We start from the raw sequence: 6,000 nt of genomic DNA, 5'->3' as shown, positions 1-6,000 counted from the left end.
TGTCCGGCATGGAGGATACCCCTTCCCACACCTGCTGCTGATTGTCTTGAGACCCAGGAAGCAGAGGGGAGCCAAAAGAAGAAAAAGAAATGCATTCCTTGCAGCCATCTCCCCAGCGGGTGGGGGATGCTCCTGCCCAGGGCTGGACCTACAGCCCAGAGCCATGCCAAGAAACCCAGTGTGACGAGGAATCTTTCCCACAGCACTGCACACATGCCACAATATCGGCCATGGACAGTGGCCTTTAATACACCCATGGCTGGTTGTCCCAGAGCTGGGAGGGCAGAGCTGTGCAAAAAGGGGGAAGTTAACATGTCCCATTCAACCATCCTTGAAGCAGGCTGGGAACACCCCTGCACAGCCCAGTGACCCAGGGCTTCCCTGGCAGGCCGGCATGCACTTGTGACATGGCACAGCCTTCCCTCAGCAGAGGTCCTGGAAGAGCACAGCTGGGAAGGGGGAACTGCTTGGAAATCCCAGGGACCCTATGCGAATACTAAGGACTTGTGGGTCAGCGGCAGAGACAATCTGTGGAAAGACTGAAATGAAGGCTTAGGCCCTGCAACAGCCTTAAATCTCTGGGAACACCTGGGAGGTTTGATTATTAAAGCTGCCCTGCCTCCCTAACCACCCAGACACATGCCCCACATTCAGGGCAGACAGCACCAACAACACACCCAAACTTGGTGCACCAATTGGACCCCACAAGAACCAGATCCCCACACACCACAAAGACAAAGTTGGGGAGAACTGACTTGAGGGGAATAGGTGACTCATGGACGCCATCTGCTGGTTAGTTAAAGTGTACACCACCAAGCTGCAGTTCTGTCAAATTAGGGATCAAGTAAACAAATGCCAAGAGGCCAAAAACAACAGAAAATCTTAAAGCATATGATAAAACCAGACGATATGGAAAGCCCAAACCAAAACACCCAAATCAAAAGATCAGAAGACACACAGTACTTGGCACAATTAATCAAAGATCTACAGATAGGCAACAAGAGCATGGCACAGGATATAAAGGACACGAAGAAGACCCTAGAAGAGCACAAAGAAGAAATTGCAAGAGTAAATAAAAAAATAGAAGATCTTATGGAAATTAAAGAAACTGTAGGCCAAATTAAAAAGACTCTGGATACTCATAATACAAGATTAGAGGAAGTTGACCAACAACTCAGCCTCCTCGAGGACCACAGAACAGAAAATGAAAGAACAAAAGAAAGAATGGGGAAAAAATTGAAAAAATCAAAATGGATCTCAGGGATATGATAGATAAAACAAAACATCCAAATTTAAGACTCATTGGTGTCCCAGAAGGGGAAGAGAAGGGTAAAGGTCTAGAAAGAGTATTCAAAGAAATTGTTGGGGAAATCTTCCCAAACCTTCTACACAATATAATACACAAAGCATAAATGCCCAGTGAACTCCAAATAGAATAAATCCAAATAAACCCACTCCAAGACATATTCTGATCAGACTGTCAAATACTGAAGAAAAGGAGCAAGTTCTGAAAGCAGCAAGAGAAAAGCAATTCACCACATACCAAGGAAACAACATAAGACTAAGTAGTGACTACTCAGTGGCCACCCTGGAGGCGAGAAGGCAGTGGCATGACATATTTAAAATTCTGAGAGAGAAAAATTTCCAACCAAGAATACTTTATCCAGCAAAACTCTCCTTCAAATTTGAGGGAGAGCTTAAATTTTTCACAGAGAAACAAATGCTGAGAGATTTTGCTAATAAAAGACCTGCCCTACTTCAGATACTAAAGGGATCCCTACTGACAGAGAAAAAAGCTGAGGGACTTCACCACCAGTAAATCAGTCCTATAAGAAATGCTAAAGGGAGTTGAGCAGGCTGAAAGGAAGGGACACTAAACAATTGACTGAAACTACATGAAGAAATACGATTACCAGTAAAGATCACATGGTAAATATAAATACCAATACTACTGTATTTTTGATTTGTAACTCCACTATTTACTTCCTACAGGATCTAAAATACATAAACTGTAATGATAAATCAGTGGTTTGGGACTCAATGTAAAATATGTAATTTTTGATAAGAACTACATAAAGGTGGAGGAATGAGGGAGTATAAGAACATAGTTTATGTGTCATATTGAAGTTACGTTGGTATCAAAGAAAAACAAGATTGTTATAGATTTAAGATGTTAAATTTGAGCCCCATGGTAAACACGAAGAAAGTATCAGAGAATATGACCATAGAGATGAAAAGTAGAGTAGGGGTTCTGAGAAGTGGGGGAAGGGGCAATGGGGAGTTAAGAAATGAGTGTAGGGTTGCTGTTTGAGGTGAAGGGAAATTTCTAGTAATGGATGGTGGGAAGGTGATAGCATTACAACATTCTAAATGTGGTTAATCCCACTAATGGAATGCTAGGGAGGGTTGGAATGGGAAGATTTAGGCTGTATATATGTTTCCACAATTGGAAAAAAAAAAGAAAAAGTCTAAATAGGAAATGAAAATTAAATGCCAAGGATGATCCTGGATGGGATCTGAGGATGGAGGACAGGAGGCTCAAAGGGACACAGTTGGGACATAAGAAAAGAAAAAGGAAATATAGAATGTAAGCTTTGTATCAATGTTGAATTTCTTGAACTTCTTAGCTGCACTTAATGGGATTGCATAAAAGAATGTTCTTGTTCATGGGAAATGTATATGTGAATTATAGTGTTTGTTCAAGGATGTGTGCAGCTTCCTCTCATATGTTCAGAAGACAGAGCAATAGATGATGGATGATAGGGAGGGAGAGAGGGAGGGAGGGAGGGAGGGAAAGAAAGAAATGGTGGTGTGACAGGATGTTAAAGGTGGTGGATCAGGGTATCGGGGGAGGGGGGCAGGGTATGCTGGGGTTCTATGTATGGGGTTTATACTGTTTTTGCAACTGTTCCTGTAAGTTTGAATTTATCTCAAAATAAAATTTCTTAAAAAAAAAAAGAAAGAGAAGCCAGCTCTTCAGCTCTTCATACCAGGGACCTCACCCTCTGGATTTGCGTATGAGCCTGACTCTGCCTGACCCCTGCCTTTCTCCATTTTATGTTAACCAGAACTCCAAAAAGTCTCTGTTTTTTTGTTTGTTTGTTTGTTTGTTTGCAAGCCCTATCTCCTCTCTGCTGGGTTGACTGAACCCAGATTCTCTGGTGTCTGGTCTCAGTCTGTCTATGTTTGGAGATTCGATCAGCAGCCTGAGTTTTCAATCAGAGCAGCAACTGCAGTTCTCTCTCCTTGTTCTCAGCACTGACAGCCCCTCCTCCCACAGGTACCCTGGCCATGAAAACTTAGAGATTTCACTGATCTCAGCTGTTCCACACCTTCGTGTTGTATGAAGTACGCCCCAAGTCAAATTGCTCTGTGGTATCCAGTCCACACAGCTCCTGGCTTTCTACCTACTGCCCTGGAGTAGTAACTAAAACCTACACCTCACCATTCTGCCATCTTGCCCCCTACACCTAGCTATTGAGTTTTAAGAATTCTTTATGTATTCTAGATAGCACTCCTTTGTCAAATACCTGTGTGCTGGTTTGAATCTGTTATGTACCCCATAAAAGACTATGTTCTTTTTTTTCCTTTTCTCTCTCTCTCTCTCTCTCTCTCTCTCTCTCTCTCTCTCTCTCTATATATATATATATATATATATATATATATATATATATTAAATTGAGATTGTTCATATGCCATACAACTATCCAAAGATCCAAATTGTGCAATCAGTTGCCCATGGTACCATCATACAGCTGTGCATCCATCAACACAATTTTTTTTCAATTTTTAGAACATTTTCATTACTCCAGTAAAGAAAGACAAAAGAAGGAAACTCCAATCCTCCCATACCCCTAACCAAGCCCCCTCCATTACTGATTCATAGTTTTGGTATAGTACATTTGTTACTGTTGATGAAAGAATGTTAAAATACCACTAACTGTAGTATATAGTTTGCAATAGGTATGTATTTTTTCCTATATGCCTCTCTATTATTAACTTCTATTTATAGTGTCATATATTTGTTCTAGTTAGTGAGAGAGATTTTGAATATTTTTATATTTAATCACAGAAATTGTCCACCACAAGATTCACTGTTTCATACATTCCCATCTTTTAACCTCCAACTTTCCTTCTGGTGACATGCGTGACTCTGGGCTTACCCTTTCCACCACCTTCACACAACTTTCAGCACTGTTAGTTATTCAAACAACATGCTACCATCACCCTTGTCCATTTCCAAACATTTAGGTTCACCCTAGTTGAACATTCTGCTCATAATAAGCAACTGTTCCCCATTCTTTAACCTTGTTCTATATCCTGGTAACTTATATTTCATGTCTATGAGTTTGCATATTATAATTAGTTCATATCAGTGAGACCCTGCAATATTTGCCTTTATGTGTCTGTCTTATTTCACTCAGTATAGTGCCCTTGAGGTTTCTCCATCAACCCATTTCTTTTAAGATGGTTTTGTTCACACACCATACTTTCCGTCCTAAGTAAACAATCATTGGTTCCCTGTATAGTCACGTACTTATGTATTTGGCACCATTGCCACTATCTATATAAGGACATCTCCATTTCTTCCACAAAGATGGAGGAAGAGTCAAAGAAGGCAGAGAGGCAAAAGAAAAAGAAAAGAGAAAGAGAGAAAACAAACAAACAGCAAAAAAAGCTTGATAGCTAGAAAGCGACAAAAGGAAAGATAGCATTAACCTAAAGTAGAATAAAGAGTCAGACAACATCACCAATGCCAGGAGTCCCATACCCTTCCCGTATTCCCCACCCCCCCCATATGAATTTAGCTTTGGTACACTGCCTTTGTTATATTAAAGGAAGCATAATACAATATTTCTGTTAATTATAGTCTCCAATTTGCATTGATTGTATTTTCCCCCCAATCCCATCCTATTTTTAACACCTTGCAATGTTGACATTCATTTGTTCTACCTCATGTAAAAACATATTTGTTCCTTTTATTACAATCATTGAGCATCCTAGGTTTCCCTGAGTTACACAGTCCCAGTCTTTATTGTTCGTCTTTTGTTCTGGTGTCCCACATGGTCCCAGCCTTCCTCTTTCAACCATATTCACAGTCAACTTTGTTCAGTGTACTTAAATTGCTGTGCTACTATCTCCCAAAATTGTTTTCCAAACCTCTCACTTCTGTCTTTTCCTTTCTGTATGCAGTGCTTCCTTTAGTGTTTCCTGTAGAGCAGATATCTTGTTCACAAACTCCGTCATTGTCTGTTTGCCAGAGAATATTTTAAGCTCTCCCTCATATTTGAAGGATAGTTTTGCTGGATACAGGATTCTTGGTTGGTGGTTTTTCTCTTTCAGTATCTTAAATATATCACCCCACTTCCTTCTTGCCTCCATGGTTTCTTTTGAGAGATCAACACATAGTCTTATCATGCTTTATTTGCATGTGATGGATCACATTTCTCTTGCTGCTTTCAGGATTCTCTCTTTATCTTTGACGTTTGATAATCTGATTATTTAGTGTCTTGGTGTAGGCCTATTCAGATCTATTCTCTTTGGGGTATGCTGCTCTTCTTGGATCTGTAATTTTATGTCTTTCATAAGAGATGAAAAATTTTCATTGATTATTTCCTCTGTTATTGCTTCTGCCCCCTTTCCCTTCTCTTCTCCATCTGGGACACCAATGACATGTACATTCCTCCTTTTCATTTTGTCCTTAAGTTCCCAGAGGCATTGCTCATATTTTTCCACTCTTTTCTCAGTCTGTTCTTTCTGTGTAGGCTTTCAGATGCCTTGTTTTCCAGTTCCTAAGTGTTTTCTTCTGCCTCTTGAGATCTGCTATTGTATGTTTCCATTGTGTCTTTCATCTCTTGTGTTTTGCTTTTCATTTCCATAGATTCTGCCAGTTGGTTTTTCGAGCTTTCAATTTCTATCTTATGTACACCCATTGTTTTCATTATATGGTTCTGCTCTTTTGCCGTATCTTCCCTAAACTTTTTGAATTGACTTATTATT

The sequence above is a fragment of the Choloepus didactylus genome, chromosome X (genome assembly GCF_015220235.1).
Source record: "Choloepus didactylus isolate mChoDid1 chromosome X, mChoDid1.pri, whole genome shotgun sequence".
NCBI classification, from domain to species: domain Eukaryota; kingdom Metazoa; phylum Chordata; class Mammalia; order Pilosa; family Megalonychidae; genus Choloepus; species Choloepus didactylus.
Note: the sequence above shows the minus strand (reverse complement) of the source record.